Source organism: Balaenoptera ricei, unplaced genomic scaffold (assembly GCF_028023285.1).
Source record: "Balaenoptera ricei isolate mBalRic1 unplaced genomic scaffold, mBalRic1.hap2 scaffold_495, whole genome shotgun sequence".
In the NCBI taxonomy this organism is placed as follows: Eukaryota; Metazoa; Chordata; class Mammalia; order Artiodactyla; family Balaenopteridae; genus Balaenoptera; species Balaenoptera ricei.
The window spans coordinates 32,790-49,854 of NW_026777681.1; the positions used below are offsets into that span (position 1 = coordinate 32,790).

The 17,065-nt window shown below is 53.5% G+C and overlaps 1 long non-coding RNA gene and 1 pseudogene across 3 annotated transcripts; one reads left to right on the plus strand and one right to left on the minus strand.

The window, feature by feature from the left end:
- Positions 1 to 2,023: 2,023 nt before the first annotated feature.
- LOC132358887 (dipeptidase 2-like) lies at positions 2,024 to 5,809 on the plus strand (annotated as a pseudogene).
- A 202-nt stretch (positions 5,810 to 6,011) lies between these two features.
- LOC132358890 (uncharacterized) lies at positions 6,012 to 9,261 on the minus strand. Of its 3 annotated transcripts, XR_009500628.1 has the most exons (4): positions 9,133 to 9,261; positions 8,637 to 8,768; positions 7,570 to 7,791; positions 6,012 to 6,510 (listed from the first exon to the last, which is right to left on the minus strand). It is a non-coding gene; the product is annotated as an uncharacterized LOC132358890 (long non-coding RNA). The 3 variants fall into 3 exon arrangements; XR_009500627.1 differs by lacking the exon at positions 7,570 to 7,791; XR_009500626.1 differs by lacking the exon at positions 6,012 to 6,510 and having other exon boundaries at positions 7,412 to 7,791.
- Positions 9,262 to 17,065: the final 7,804 nt, after the last annotated feature.

Below are 17,065 nucleotides of genomic sequence, written 5' to 3' on the forward strand. Positions count from 1 at the left end.
CAGAGCAAAAACTGGAGAGGCTGGGGATGAAGGAGTTTGGGCACAGTCCCTAAAGCATCTCAGTGGTTGAGCTTCTGTGAGAAGGCACATCCCCTCTCTGTGTGTGTGTGTGTGTGTGTGTGTGTGTGTGTGTGTGTGTTGGAGGGAGGGGGTCCCCAGAGGAGGCAGCTAGGGGGAGGGCCTGAGGCTGGAAATGGGGAGTGGCGTGCGGCCTCTGAGCAAGCACAGGCACTTAGCCCTTGAGGTTTCTGGGAAAGCTAGAGTCACAAGGGCCTCGAGATAAGGCAAGTGTAGCAGCAGAACCCAGGTGCCAGGTCTTTCCTCAGAACCTATACTTCTTCACGAGGCCAGGCCTTCCATGCTGAGGTAGGAGGGATCCTGGACAGAAGGTCGGCCAGCAGCCCTGGGAGGAAGGTTGCTGCGATGGGGGCTCTGCTGCCATGGAAATGACTTCATTTCCTTCCACTCAAATAGCCTACTGACTGGGTTCCTGCTCTGTTGAGGAAAAGGGTCGTTGACTCTCCCCAGAAGGTGTTCAGTTCACATCCCAAAAGTCCCTCTCTTCAGGCCCTGGGGAGGTGTAGCAGCTCCTGAGGGCGCTCTTTCCTGAGGCTGGCTGCCAGAAGTGTGTGTGTGTGTGGGGGGGGGGTTCCTGAGAGTTCCCGGGTGCTGGTTGAAGTCCCCAGAGAATGGTCATGCAGGTTGGGGAGTCAAGTAGGTGGAGAGAGAAGGTCGGGGGCAGAGGGCCCCTTCCTGAATCCAGAGCTCACAAGGTTCCCCCCCCATTTCCAGAAACTCTCTCTTCCCCCACACCAGCCCACATGGCCCCGTACCGGGAAACCGGGAGCCCAGAGCACCTGTGGCCGCAGAGACACTGGCACGCAGCCCTCGGAGTGGGCGGGGCCGGCTGCAGGCAGATGGGGACGCGGTGTGCTCCCGGGAGGCCTCGGGCTGAAGGTGGCCCTCTGAGAGAAGCGGCCCAGCTTGGCCAGGAAGGTTAGAGGCGGGGGAGAGCAGCCTAGGGCGCCCCCTCGGAGCAGTGGGAGTGGGAAGAGGCGCAGGGGCGGAGGGAAGCCGCGACGGGAGGCGAGTGGGCTCTCAGCAGAGGCCAGCTTAGCCCGCAGGAGCTGCCTCGGAGCAGGGGGCGGGAGGGCAGTGCCGCCCCGGGGCTGCCGGGCTTCGCGGGTCGCGGCTCTCCGCACACGGCTCGCAGGGCCCTGTGACTCTGTATCCCCTCCCTCACCCCGCCCCCCTCGCGAGGCCGCGCCGCTGGGTGGCCTGTGTGGACGGGCACAACCCCATCGCCCGCCCCTCCCACACCCGCCTCTGCCCACCCGCCTGGCCCTGCGCAGCTTGCGGCCCGGGGGCCTCGAAGGTCCCCGCGCACTCAGCCAGCGGCCTCTGCTGTGTCTGCTGCTGCTGCTGCTGCGTCTGCTGCTGCGGCCGGGAACCCGCGTCCAGACCACGCCGGGCACCTCCAGCACCCCGAGTCCGCGGGAGCGCACGCGGGCCCTGAGGCGGGACTTCCCGCTTGTGGACGGGGGGCTGCAGTGTGTGCGGGCTGGTGGGGTCCGGTGGGGGCCTAGCCTGGCCCTGGGCAGGGGAGGAGGTCCGGAGCATGCAGAGCTAGTGGGGAGGCTCCCTCACACCACCCCTGGATGTCCTCTCCATCATCTATGGATGCCCTTCCCCTTCTCTGTCATCCCCTCCCTGGTGGGAACCCCTCAGCCCAGGCCTCAGCTGCTCCTAGTATAGTCTGTGTGACAGTGTGAGGTGGGGGACCCCCCGGCTGGCCCAGGCCAGGCAATGTGTCCTGCCTGATCCCAAGACCTAAGGAGCCCACCCATTTGCCTTGACCTCCCTCCAGCCACAACGACATGCCCCTGGGTCCTGAGGCAGTTTTACCACAATGGGCTCCAGGATGTTAATCTGTGCAATTTCAGCCATGGCCAGACCAGCTTGGACAGGCTGAAAGACGGTCTCGTGGGTGCCCAGGTACCAAAGGGCCACACAAGGTGCCACCATGGCTGCTGGGGAATGTGGGGCAGTTTGGGGGCCTCAGAGACCACAGGTGAGTCACACTGGAACTAAGTTACCATAGTGGCCTAGAAAGTGCCATGCCATGGATGCTGGGGGCTACAGGGGTCACAGTGAGCCAACCTGACGGGCATCCGAGTACCACAGAAAAAGCAACGCGTTCCATGTGACTTCTGGGCACAGTGAGTGCTGTGCCAGCTGAGGAGGCTATGAGAAGCCCAAGGAGTTCCAAAGCCCAAACCGAGCCCTGGCCTTCCCTCAGTTCTGGTCAGCCTACGCCCCATGCCAGACCCACGAACGGGATGCTGTGCGCCTCACCCCGGATCAAATTGACCTCATCCGCCTCATGTGTGCCTCCTATTCGGAGCTGGAGCTTGTGACCTCACTTAAAGGTAGACGGGGGACTTCCCTGGTAGTCCAGACGTTAAGACTCTACGCTTCCACTGCAGGGGGCTCGGGTTTGATCCCCGGTGGGGGAACTAAGAGCCCTCATGCTGCGCGGCACGACCAAAAAAAAAAAAAAAAAAAAGGTAAACAGACTGGTGGTGGTAGGTGCTAGGGACTTCAGTAAGCTACCCCTGCCTCTGAAAATGATCATCTGACCTACCTGCCCCCAGCTCTCAACAATACCCGGAAGTTGGCTTGCCTCATTGGTGTGGAGGGCGGCCACTCACTGGACAGTAGCCTCTCCATCTTGCGTACCTTCTATGCGCTGGGTGTGCGCTACGTGACACTCACCCACACCTGCAACACGCCCTGGTGAGCGCAGTGCAGATGGTAAGGGCCCAGTGAGGCAGGGATCTGCCCAAGATCACGCTGGGGCCCAAAGCAAGTTTACCCCTGGGATCCGCCCTGAACCTGGGGTGGGGAGGGGAATGGAGGTTCGCAGAACAAGACTGAATCCCCAGAAGGGCCCTCCTACTGCCAGGCACAGCCCAGTTTGGGTCCCTCCTCTTGCACCAGGGAGTTGCAGGTGTAGACGGTTCGACAGAACCTCTTTCTAGGCTCTTGTAGCCAAGTCATGGCCACCAGTCAGACTGCCTCCTGGCCATCCTGCAGGGCACAGAGCTCAGCAAAGGGGATCCACCCCTTCTACAGCAATGTCAGTCGGCTGACCGGCTTGGGCGAGGTAAGGACCCGGGTTCCATACCCTGCCCCACATGAATGTACAGCCCCGCCTGTTCCCTCCAGATAAATGCACACAAGGTAAATGCAGCCCTGATGCCCTCTCCCCATCCTGTCCCTGCAGAAGGTGGTGGCAGAAATGAACCGCCTGGGCATGATGGTGGACTTGTCCCATGTCTCGATGCTGTGGCACGGCGAGCCCTAGAAGTGTCACAGGCACCTGTCATCTTCTCCCACTCAGCTGCCCGGGGTGTGTGCAAGAACACTCGGAATGATCCTGATGATATCCTGCAGCTTCTGGTGAGAGACTGCCCTGGCCCTCAAACCTAAAGCAAGAGGTTCAAACCGGGAGCCCTTGAACCCGAGCCTCTTCTCCCTCAATTTCCTCAAACCCCAGGTTAAATATCTTCTGCCCCCAAAACCCACGGTCCACAGCCCCTGAACTCCTGAGCCCTAGGTGGGGGTCTAGGTGGTAAGATACTCCACCACACCCGGAAACCCAGGGCCAAGACACCACCCAGACCAGGGCTGCGGCTCCTCCATTCACACAAACCCAGAGAGGAGACGACTCTGACCTCAACACCTTCCTCACAGGGGCCGAGAGAGTGAACAGGCAGCTGGCTGTGCTGGGGGCCAAGCTGACTGTCCACCGGTCCGCCCCTGCAGAAGAAGAACGGTGGCATCGCGATGGTGCCCTTGTCCGTGCGGGTGCTGCAGTGCAACCCGTTAGCCAACGTGCCTACTGTGGCAGGTGAGCCTCACCCTGGGCTCTCTGAAAACTCTGATTTGGAGCTGAAGCTGGGTCCAAACTTGGGGAGGACTTCAGAAGAGCCCCAGTGGCTTGACCCACCTGTTGGCAATAGGTACAGCTCCCAAAAACCCAATAACGGACGGTACACAGCACCTTGGTGCCATGTGGAACTGGAGCCACGGAATCAAAACTGCGGTACTGATGGGTAGCAGGGAGGCTGTCAGACACAGAGCCCGGGTGCTGCCCATCTGTGCCTCTGCAGGGGCTCCTAAAGCGCACTGCCCCTACCTCTGGCCAAGGGACTGGACAGCTCCTTAGGTCTCTGGGGTCTTCATCAGTTGTACTCTTGTTCCTCTCTCATCCTCCACACCCGGGGAAAGGAGCCCCCACAGGTTCTCAAGGAGACTGGGAGGCAGGGTGAATCGTGGGTGGGAAATGGCCCAAACAGGGGGCTCTGGGGTCCACTCCAAATCTGAAGTCCAGTCTAGAGCCAGCTGGGATCACTTCAGATCAAACCTCAGGGCCCTCGAGTTGGTACTCTCGGTGCCAGGCCACGAAGGAACTGGACTGTTTGGCCTACAGGCTGCAAAAAGGGGAATCAACAGAGGCCAGTCATCACCCCCACCCCTGCCCTGGAAGCCCCACACTGCTGACTTCCCATTCTTCAGATCACTTCGACCACATCAGGGCAGTCACTGGATGCAAGTTCATCGGGATTGGCGGAGATTATGACGGGGCTGGCCGGTGAGTGCTTCCCCATGGCTTGTCTCGGGCTGGCTGGGCAGCAGTGGGGCTTTCACAGCCACCGTGCCCACCACACTGTGGTCCTCATGGCCTTGACCATAGCCTCAGGTGTGCTGGCCCAACTGGTATCTCCCCTCTCCCAGGGTCTGCTTCCTGGGCTCTCCTGTCTGTTTGGCCCTACTCTAGGTCATCATATTTGTCTAAAACACCACACAGAGCTCATCTGCCCAGCATCTGCGCCCATCCAGTGCCAGCAGACCCACGGCCTCTGAGCAGACTCTTCGCAAGGCCTGGGCTGGGCTGACCATCGTCTCTGCCTGCAGCTGGGTCTGTGCACGCAGGGGGGTCAACCCAGTTCTTAAAAAGCTTTTCTTCTCTTTATAAATGGAGGCAAAAATTGCATTCAGTGAAAGGCATAGATCTTAACAGTACAATTCAATGAGTTTTGACGAATAGTCGAGGCGCTCTTGGGGCCTTCCTTTGAAGGATGAAGAGCAGGAGTGAATCATTTACTCTCTCCAAGTCTCCATTTTCCCTATCTGACCAGGGCTGGGGTTCAGTGGACCCTGGACACATAGGGCTCTGGTTCTGACTCAGGACCAGGGAACAGGTCTGAGGCCCAATAGCTGGCTGGCTGGCGGCCACACAGGTTCCCACAGGGGCTGGAGGACGTGTCCATATACCCGGTACTGATACAGGAGTTGCTGAGGCGTGGCTGGAGTGACGAAGAGCTCTGGGGTGTGCTTCGAGGAAACGTGCGGCGGGTCTTCAGACAGGTGGAACAGGTATGCTGGGCTGGGCAAAAGAGTAGCTCTGAGCAGGTGGTCTGAGCAGGTGTACGTGGGGGTGCTGTGAGAGGTGCTGCCCGCTGACTGCCGCCTCCAGGTACGGGAGGAGAACGAGGGACAGAGTCCCTTGGAGGATGACTTCCCAGATGAGCAGCTGGGCAGCTCTTGCCGCTCCGTCCTCCCACGTCTGCATCAGAGAGAGTATCTGGCTCCAGACCAGAAACTAACCAGAGCTGCGGTTCGTGGGAATCCCATTTTGTCACCTAAGTGGTCATTCTCAAAATCTTGCCCCCACATGGGCCCAGGCCTCACAGTTATTGCTGCCTTCCCAGTCCTCATTGTTTGGCTCTGGCGATCCAGTTAATCCTGCCAGATGTCACTTTGGCAGCCACAGATACCCCCCAAAGTTTCCTTGCATGCGAGCACAAACATTTCCTATGTATTATTCTCTTCTGATAATTCTTTCAATGTATCCCTTCTGGCTTTGTGCAAAGCGATTCTTTGTTTTGTACACGGGGACCACATCTGGGAAAACATCGCCGCACCCTCATATGTGACAGGGGGAGACCCGAACTGGCCAAGCCATGACAGGAGCTCGCCGCTGCTGAGCTCTACAGATCCCGCCCCTTCCACACAGTTCGCCAATTCCGCGGCGAGCTCATCTTTCTTGATGTTCTTCCCTTAGGAGACGTGTACAATGCAGCAGGATTCTCAACCCGTTCCCCGTGGTCACTTGTGCTAGATGGAGCTTTGCAGTGTTCTGTGCCGGCCGTGGGCCGCTGGTGGAACACTGTGTGACAACTGCCTGCACAGGACTTCAGGGTTCATGAAATGTCTGTCTTCCCAGCCTGACGCTGCTGAAAACCACGCTTCCCAGAGAAGGAGAGAGATCCAGCTGGTCCACACCTGCATACACATTTGTTGACATGTGCAGAGGACAGCAGGCTCTAGCAGGACCCACATCAGCCTAAATTCAAGAACTCCGGTGCCAGCCCTTGACAGCAGCTGAAGGGGGGTTTACAAGAGATGCAACCTCGAACCATACCCTAGGCTGAATCAGAGGTGCTGTTGGAAGAAATAGGCCGTTGTGTCACTTTCCCGAAGAGTTTGGCCACGAGAAAAGTCCCCCAGAGCCCAGCACTGTGGGAGAGGCCTCACCCACAGAGCAGGGCAAGTGTCCCAGGCAGGGTGCCCCGCGCCCGACTCCCCGCCAACGCAGCAGGAAGGTGCCCCCCCCTACGCCCCAGACAACGGGAGCTCTCCCTTCCTCAATAATTGAGCTTCTCATCCAAAAGAGGTTCTCTTCCCACCCAAACATTAGAGCTTCTAAATATTTCAGGATCCCTGGGTTGTAGAGGGTCACTCGCCGTGCCTTTTGGATGAATGAAGCCAACGTCAGCTGCTTCTGGGCTGGCCTTGAACAAAACCATCAAGATGGAAAATCTCTGCTCCTGCCCTTCCTCCCGTCACCCCCCCGTCAAGCCTTTCCTGCTGCATGCAATGACCCGGCTCTTTTGTGAGCAGGTGAAGAACACCCACGGTGCGTGCAGTTCTGTGGTCCCTGCAGAGATGAGGTGGGTGCGGGGGACCCTCAACCATGCTGGCCTCTGCTGCCATCCCCAGGGCCCTTGATGTGGGCTTCAGCACAGCACAGCCAGCCTCAGGAGGCCTGTGGGACCACTGGGGCCTCGGTGGCGATCCCCTGGATGTTCCTGGGAACGCTCCCACGACTCCAAGGCCAGTCCTGCCAGCACCCAACTCCACCAAGCTGGCACTCCTTACCTTTTCCGGATTCCGTTCGCAGCTCCCTCCTCATACGCATTCTCAAAGCTTCCAAGAGGGGTGACCCCACTTCTCTGCTACAACTCCACCCTGAAGGCAGCCCCCGCCTGACAGCACCGCCCGCCCCCCCCCCCCGGCAGGGCAGCCCTGAGTAGCTGCCCCTCCACGTGGACTGTCCGTTCCCAGGTCCCACGCCAGCCCGCCGAGGGGTGGAGCCTCCAGGAGAGCCGCTGTCCGCTCGCACTGCCCCAGCATCACCACCGCCACTTGCCGCCACTCTGCACTTGCCTCCTGTGTGCTTCCCCACCCCGGTCCCCTGCGTGGGTCCCCCGCTGCGCGTACACAAGCCTGTGCAGAGACAGAGCACAGCCACCAAGTCTGAGCCTCGCCGCTGACGTCTGTGCTTGGAGAGGCTGGAGGAAGCTGCTCCCCAGTCGGCTTCACCGCAGGGTCCTGGTACCCAGTCTGCCTCCAGCAGGGAGGTGATGGGACCCCACGGAAGGATGCCCAGAAGCTCTCCCGGCCCGCGGGGTCTGGGGCTGTTCAGCTCTCTAATGCTGGGTCCTTCGGAGATAAAGTCTTCAGTCACCTGCCTGGGCACCCCATCCCCTCTGAAGATACAAACTCAACCTCCTCCAGGGTCTTGGCCTGGAGGGAGGAGCCGCCCAGGGTCAAAGCCCATCCCTCTCTCTTCCCACCTCTAGACCTGTGGGAAGGGCTCAGGCTAAACTCCCGGTGCCTCTTCTCTCAAACCCTCAAATGATAAGAGAAGAGGTATGTCTGTCCACCTTGCAGGGTCCTTACTCCGCCTGCCAGTAGGCGACATGGTCCTGGAGGTGCTTCTTAAACTGCCAGTCTCACTGTCTTAGCCTCAGAGTTACACACGCCCAGGAAGGACCCCGGGTACACGGCGTCCCGTTACTCCCAACTCTACTCCTGAGCGTCAGGGTTAGCTGACAGCAGGCGACAACCCATTTCAGGGATTTCTCATTTCCAAGGGCTCTTGAATGCAGAAAGAGCCCTAAGAGTCAAAGGAATTTGGCTCCAGTGGTGAAGTTACAAGTCATCTGGCAAACACTTACAGCTGGAGGGCCAACTAAGCACCCCCTTAAATCTCACCACACAGACTCTGCTGATCCGGGCTGGCCGGTGTGGTTCTCCTAAGGTTGCTTGTGCTATCGATCATCTTGCTGTACCTCCCAGTTAAAGATACAGCCTTAGGAAGATGGCTGGACCCAGACCATCAGGCAATCATATTTACCCATTGACCTACCCTCTTCCTCCCTCCTTCCTCCCTCGCTTTGGAAGCTTTAGCGAAACATATTTCACTTCCCACTTTACAATGAAATCATTAGCCTCTAAATAATGCACCTTGCATGGATAGGAGGGCAGGCAGTCTGCACACACACCTGTGCTGGTCGCTCTGCCCAGTGAAAGGGAGGAGCAGAGTATTCCCCAAGGGGCTTTCTCGGAGCTTCGGAGGCTGAAATTTGAGGGTTGACGGGGTGTACACGTCAGGAAGTGAAAGAGAGAGACTCCAGCTGCGGGAGAGGAGGGGAGAGACTCTCAGTGGTCTTCCTAGGTAGTGAGCTGTCGGAGCGAGTGGCATTCCTCCCCATCTCGCCCATGAAACTGTAAACACAGCACATGTCTCTGTGTCCTTTTCCTAACAATGGATTATTTTTTAAAATCTTTTAACTCTGTGTGTTGTTGTACAGGAGGGTCACTGAGGGATATGTTTGAGACTAGGACCCCTAACTCCATGAATAGCAAAGTTAATATCTGATGCAGCCAGGACGTTGCAAAGCCTCTTGGGACCCCAGGCACCCAGGATCGCTGTGCACGGAAGAGCCAGCTGCCCATTCGCTGCTCATCCCCCTGCAGGCTCCCCTGTCACTTGCTTACCTGGCCTCCTGTCTGTATGTTCCCTGTTGCAGCTCACGGTGCTTGACTAACTGAGCCCGAAGCATTCAGAGCCTCTTCTGCTGGGTGCTCAGAGCACTGATCCCAAGAGCTGCACCACCAAAACAGGATTCTAAGGGTCGACAAAATGGGAAATCTTGCAGTTTATCCTCTTTCTAAGGACCCACTGTACTTTTTGTTAGTAAAGCCTCTTAGATAACCTTTAAGAAAGACACCTGGGTTTTTTTCCAAACTCACTCAACTTTTCCCATAATGAAATTTTTATTAATATCCCGCAGACTTGTGCTTCACAAAAACACTCAGGAAGTCTTTTCCAGAAGCGTATAGGTCGTGTCTGCAACAGTAGTTCTCGTGCAAATGCAGCAGTGAACTTTGCATGACTGTTTCAAGGATGTTTAATGAAAGCCAAGGGCATGATTCCTAAAATGCAATTCAGTGAAGATAATTACACAAGGAAATAAACTAATATGGTTCAAGTCATTGGCCTTCTGGTAGACCAGTGAGAGGCATCTGCCTCAGACTGCCTACAGGGGTGGATGGGGCGGGGGACCTTGGATGGTCACTCCTAAAGGGCACTCCTCTCCCAGACTTTGTAAGTACTAAACAGCCCACAATTCGAGGTTAGACTCTCAGAGGGAAATCAAAAGCACTGTTATCTTGCTTTAATAATTGAGGATAGGATCTATATGCTTTGGAGAGGAGAAAAGCAAATGGCAGAGATGCCATCCAAGTAGGAAACTTGGTGAGCTAATCAGTATTCTCCCCTGAATGGAAGTCTCTATCCTCCTCCAGGACTGAGGCAGGGACGGACTTGCCTGAGGTCATATAGTGAGTTGGTAAGAGGAGAAAGTCACATCCAGTTCCCAGACTCTGTTCAGTGATTACTCACCCTACCAACAACCCAAAGACCTCAGCTCTTCTTGAATATCTTGAACTGAGTTGTGGGCTTGTAAGGTGCCCAGAAGTTTTGTATGGTTTTGTTTTATTTCTAGTAAGTAGCTGGAAGTCTGAGACCACGGTTGATGCACAACCAGAGGAAAGGGAAGGAAAAGAGGAAAAAGTACATGAAGAGCGTCCTCCTGAACTCTTGCTATTTTGGTTTCAAACTTCACTTCTCCGTACTCTAACCATGAAAATACCGATGGTCATGGTGATGGCAGTGGCTGTGATTTACTGAGCACCCACTCTGTACTCTGTCCCGTCTTAAGCAGGCTCTCTTGATTCTCATGCTGGTTCTGTCTCATTTTTCTGACTTTTAAACCTTGGAATGTCCCACCCACTCCTCTTCTCCATCCTCACTCACTCCCTTGATGATCTCATGCAGCCCCAAGATTGTTAATGAACTACGCACTGATGAGCGTATCCCAGCCCCGGCCTCTCCCGGGGCCCCGGATGCTCACACGCCTCTGTCTACCCATCACCTCCACTTGGGTATCCAACGGACTACTGCTGCTTAATGCGCCTGAAGCCAAATTCTTGGTTCCTGCACCCCACAACCAAAGGGTTCTCCTTTCACCCAGTTCTCCGTTTCAATATGTGACAACTCCAGTTTACCCATCGTTCAGGACAAAATCTTTTTTTTTATTGCAAAAGTGTTGTTTCTTTTTTCTTAAATTTTTATTGGAGTAGAGTTGATTTACAATGTTGTGTTAGTTGCAGGCTTACAGCAAAGTGAATCAGTTATACAGATACGTATATCTGCTCTTTCTTAGACTCTTTTCCCGTACAGGCCATTATAGAGTATTGAGTAGAGTTCCCTGTGCTATACAGTAGGTCCTTATTAGTTACCTATTTTATACACAGTAGTGTGTACGTGTCAATCCCAATCTCAGGACAAAATCTCGAGGTGTCTCTTTGTGTCTCACTATTCACCCAACCCACCCCTCATACTAGCTCATCCTACAGGTTCTACCTACAGAATATTTCCAGATTCTGACGGTCACTTATCACCACGACCACTGCTGAAATCCAAGCTCTCTTCCTCTCTCACCTGGAGATGCAGTCACCTCCGACCTGGTCTTTTGGCTTCTCCACTTACAGTGTTGTTGTTTTCTTTATCGGAGTATAATTGCTTTACAATGTTGTGTTAGTTTCTGCTGTACAATGAAGTGAATCAGCTATAGGTATACATATATCCCCTCCCTCTTGGACCTCCCTCCCCCCCCCCATCCCACCCTTCTAGGTGGTCACAGAGCACCGAGCTTACAGTCTTAAAAGCTACTTTCCACTGAACAACCAGAGTGGTCTTTCTAAAATATACATCAGGTCATTTCTCTGCTCAAGGCCACCAGTTGTTTCCCATCTCACTTAGAGTAACCCTGCCAGGCTGTATGATCCAACCAGCCCCTGCGTGCGTGCACACACACACACACACACACCCTCTCTGCCCTCTTCTCCTTGACCCCCACTTTCCCACCCCTCCAGCCACACAGAGCTTCTTCATGCTCCTTGAACTTGCCAAGCACTCTCCCACTCCAGCACCTTTGAACTAGCTCTTTGCCGTACCTGGACATCTATATGGCACCTCATTTTCTTCCAGGTTCTGTTGAAGTATCATCTTATCAAAGATGCCTTCCTTGACTGTCCTTTAAGAAAAGTCATCCCCACATGCATACACTGTCTCCCCTACCCCTCAGCCCGGCTTTATTTTTCTTCTAAGTATCATAACCACCTGACACAGATGTCATTGCCGTTTTCCATCTTCCCATGTTAGACTATTAACATCCGAAGAGGAGAGACTGTTCTGTTTACTGCTTGATTTCCAGCACCTAGAATACGCCAGAGTATGGATTTATATGTTTATATTATTTGTTAAATCAATGAGTGCAGGTACCGTGATCCAATTTTACAGATGAAGAAACAGAGACTCTTAGAAGCTGATTACCTGCCAAAGACCAGTAAGCGGTAAGTTCAACCAGTAAGTTCATCAGACACTGGAGTCTTTGCCTTGGTGTCCAGTCCCCTGTGGTGCCACCACGTCCATCACATTCACAACAATAAGGCATCTCCTTCTCCCGACCTCTCTTCTGCTGCTTCCGGGAAACAAACTGCTCTCGGGAGGTGTGGTGGGGAAATGCACAAACCAGCAACAGGCAGAGAGAAGTACAGGGTGTGTGCGGTTTTATTGGTGCCACACACCCGGCCTCTTCTGTCTCTTGTAATCGAGTTGCTGAAATGTGTACGGCCGGCCCAGATTCCAGGGCACCTACTCCAGAGGAAAAGCGGGGCTTGTAAAGGAGGCTGGAGATGCCCACGGCCACTTTGCTGAGCCTCATCACACGCGCTGCTCAGGCTTCTGGATTAATCATGAGATGTGGAAAAGAGCAGGAAATCTACCTCCGTAACTGCAGCTCAGCTGGGTTCCTTAGGACATTTCCCAGCAGGCAGAGTGATCCCCGCTTTGCCAGTACTGCAGGCCCATCATTAAGCCCAAGATCCGCCATCCCCTCCTGGGAACAGAGTGCCTGACTCGCCCTCCCACCAAGACCTGCCGGGGGAGCCAGTGGACGCCCCTGACCCAGAGCTGCCAACAGATGCCGCCGCCCACCTGGCTGCCACAGGATGGGGCCGGGAGGGGCAGGGCAGCTGGCCCCAGTCCGGCTTCCCGCTCCCCCTCCCCCGCCCCTCCCCCCCAGCGCTGACTCCCCCCAGCTCTTGTCAAACAGAACCAGCTCTGCTACTTACCAAGTGTAGCACCTTGGGCACGTTATTTAATCCAAGCCTCGGTTTCTGCGTGTAAAGTGGGGGTCAAGATCACGCTGACCTCCTAGGGCGGCTGTGAGACTGACCGAGACGAGGTCTACTTGGCAGCCAGCAGAGTGCTTGACCCGTAATGGAGCCGGGTAGGTGGCAGCTGTCATCAACACAGACTCAGAGGGCTGGCAGGGGTATCAGAAACCTTTCAGCCAGTGGGAGGCACTGCCAACTACACCCCTGGTAGGCAGGGAGAGCTGGACCAGTTGCCAGCCAGCCCATCCCTCAGTCTCTGGGGCAACTGCAGGGGTTCCTACCAGCCCCTCCCTCCTTCCTGCATCTGATTCCAATGCCATCAGCAGTCAGTGAGCCCAGAGGGACTCTCCAAAGCTCCCCTGGCTTTCCAGTTTCTAATTTCTACCATGATAACCTACCGTGGGTCCAGAGAAAGGCAAACTCTTGGCCACCTGAGGGACAGGGAGGCAAGATACCCAGTCTCGCTGTGGCTGATGGTAGAAAGCACGATGGCAACTCAGGTTTCTAAGCCTCCAAAGACAGTGGGGCCAGGCATGTGCCTACCAGCTTGGGTGAGTCTATTGCTACATCTTGGGGAACTGTGTTAGCCGCCTGGCATCCGGTTGGTGACATGACCTGGCTCACAGTGAGAGTGTTAACACACAGAAATCAGCAGACGTTGCCAGTCAAGGTGCCTCCCTTACCCCAACCCCCAAGAGCTGGTGAACGTTTATCAGCCCACCACCCAGCAAGACTGTTCTCGCTCCCCACCCCTGCCTTGGTTGCTTGTAACTATTCCCCTCCCACTACACGCCCATCTCAAGTGTTCCTGAAATAAACCGCCAGAGACAGGTGATGAGAAGCCACTGGGGATGCGGGCAGGGGGGCTGACCCCCTGAGCCAGCATTAAGGCTCCGCCTCCCTCCTTTCACTGTCTGTGCTCCTTCTCGGAAGAAAGTTCACCAGCAGGTATTTGGATGCAAAGACTCATCACCAAGATCTTTGCACCAGTGCTCCGAGGTGCATGTGGAGCAAAGAGGCAACCAGGAAAATGGCTCAGAGCCCCGGAACTCTGACCTCTAGGGGACCACCTAGGGTCACAGAGACTTGTGGACTCCGCCCAGACCCCATGGAGAGCCTTGTGAGGAAGAGCTTGTGGGGCTGGTGGAAAAGGAGGGCTATCCAGTGTCAGCCAGCATCAGCGAGCTCAGCAGAGACCTCAGCTTCTCTAGGGTCACATCTGCATCGCCCCTTGAGGAAGCTGAAAGGAATCCAGGGCAGCAGCCTTGAGGCTGAGGGAGACGGAGCATCTCTGCCCCCATGCCCTTCACCAAATGGACACTGGCCGTTCTGTTCCATCAGGAGCATCGCTGAGCAGCAGCAGCTTCTCCAAGGACCCGGGGGCCCCGGATACTGGGAGTGGCACCGCGGGACCCCCGATGGGCATCCCCCTCCCTCCCCCTCTCTCCCCCACGGAACCCCTTCCCTCCGCAGCAGTAGGTTTCTCCCTGAACTTTACCCTTAAGGGAATCTGGTGCATTCTCTCCTACAATATTTATGACCCACATCAATTTTTCATTCATCCCATCACTCAGCTTCTCAGGCGAGTTTGGAAACTTTCCCTCTGAGTTCTCCTTCTGCTGAGGGTGAGATGGGGACCGGAGTAAAGCCCCAGGGACCTGCTGCACCATCCGCCCCGTCATCCTCCTGCCCAGAGAGCCAGTGTCTGCCACGTTAACTGCCAGCCCGTCCGCCCCTCTTTCTAAGCCGCTCACAATCTGATTACACCTCAACGTCCAACCTTACACTCCACCTCTGCGGCCCCTGGCCCCCCCCCCCACCCACTTCTCACTGTGATCTGCAAACACAAAGCTTCCCCTCCCTCTCTGGGTGGGGAAAGGGGTTCCTATTGCTTCTGACCCTGTCCTTCCTTTGGTGCATCTGGCCCTGCCTCATCCTCCAAGCCCAGACCAATTCCACATCTTCCCCCAAGCCACGTTTCCCCTCATCTAACCCCCATACCATCTCCTTGCTCATCCCTGTTTCACTTCAGCCAGTAATTAATGACTCAGTATTTAGCTGTTCTTTAACTATTCTCTCTGGCTGAAATGTAAGCTCCCTAAAGACAGAGTCTGCACTTTCACACTTCTGTGGCCTGGTTCCCATGGGGCTTACGGTATATAGCACCAGCTACGTAGCAGGTGCTTCATAAATAACTAGATACAGAAATAAATAGCAAAGAATAAAATAACATAATAAAATGATAAATAATAATATAATTATAAATAAACGATTTAATACATAACTTGGTGGAAATCATTTGGACTTTTCTCTAATTTCTACCATGGGTCTTGGTAGAAGACCCATGGTAGAAATTATTATAATTGGGTCTTGTTTTTATCTGGTCTAATCTCAGATGTAATGACGATAATACAGAGATGTTCTTATCTCTGAGAAATACGATAGTATGTTAATTATATTAATAATAATAACGATTGCTCCAATTTATTGAGCCCTTACTCTGTGCTGGAAGCAGCAAAGTGTTTTGCAGGCACTATCTAGCTGACCTTTCAGGTAAGTGTTGTTATAACCCCCATTTCACAGGTGAAACACAGAGAGGTTGTGACTTGTCCAAGGACACACAGCTAATACGCGTTAGAGCAAATGCTCAACAGCTGTAGCTCAGACCAGGGCCCATGCTTAAACGTCGCCTCGTTCCTGCCACAGCTAGTAGCCCTGCATCCCTACATCCCTGCGCACAGTCTCCAGGAGGGCAGCCTGAGGTGTGGACAATGCAGTAGCCACCAAAGGCCAGTGCAACCAGCCCAGCGAAAGAGGAGAACCTTCAGGTAAATATGGGGAATGAGCATAAACACTTATATCTGCTCCCGCCTGAAATACCAGAAATGTTACGTAAAGGAATAACAAAAGGGTCGCTCCCCAAAGACAGGGAGAGGAGGGGAAGCCACAGCATCAACACGACACAACAACCAAGACCCAACACAGCCAAAATTAAATAAATAAAATAAATTTAAAAAAATTATATCAGAAACGAAAGTACTTCTATTTAGAGACAGATTCAGCAGTAAGGATACTGACAGCAACAGAGAAAAAACAAAAGAAAAAAAACATTAAAAATTAGAGAGTACAACACAATGAGAAAGGCACAGCCCAGGTTCATTTAATACAGGGACAACTAGTCCTTAATACCTTACCTGTCTAGTAGAAATCACTACAATGCAACTTATTTTTACTGTGCATAATGTCACTCTAATTTATCTAGAAAGGATTAAATTGTGTTCAGCATTTTCTTTTTAAGAAGCATGAACTCGTTAAATTTAAAAGTGTTTTAGTTAAAATGTTTATAACATAGAATCCTAAAATAGTTTTCTCCTGATAGTCTGCCTTCCTCTATATGTACAAGCAGTCATACGTGATGATCTGACTGGACCTGTTTAGAAAGAAAAGGCAACTCTGCCCAAGAAGCTACTTTGCATGAACCTGAGATGAGGTGGAAGAAGGAAAATCACTGGACTGACTGAAGCAGAGTGATGATTAGGGATCAATGAAAATAGAACAGTAAACTGAGGGCCATGAATCCTGGCACAGCAAACAGGAGTAAATGAAAGTTTTCAGGAAAATAGTTATGTGGGATGCAATATGCAGTCAACTAACCTTTGACCACGGTGCCCAAAACACAAAATGGGGAAAGGATAGTCTATTCAATAACTGGTGTTAGGAAAATTGATACCCACATGCGAAAGAATACCATAGACAAAAATTAACTTGAAATGGATTAAGGACTTAAATGTAAGACCTGAAACCATAAAACTTCTAGAAGAAAACATAGGTGGTAAGCTATTTGACACAGGTCTTCGCCATATCTTTCTGGATTTGACACCAAAAGCACAAGCAATAAAAGTAAAAATAAACAAGTAGAACTACATCAAACTAAAAAGTTTCTGCGCAGCAAAGGAAACAACCAACAAAATGAAAAGGCAACCTATAGAATGTGAGAAAACATTTGCAAACTACCTATCAGATAAGGGATTAATATCCAAAGCATGCAAAGAACTCATATGCCTCAATAGCAAAATTAAAAAAAAAATTCCAATTAAAAAGTGGGCAGAGGACCTGAATAGACAGTTCCCCAAAGAAGACATACAAATGACCAACGGATATATGAAAAGGTGCTCAACATCACTAA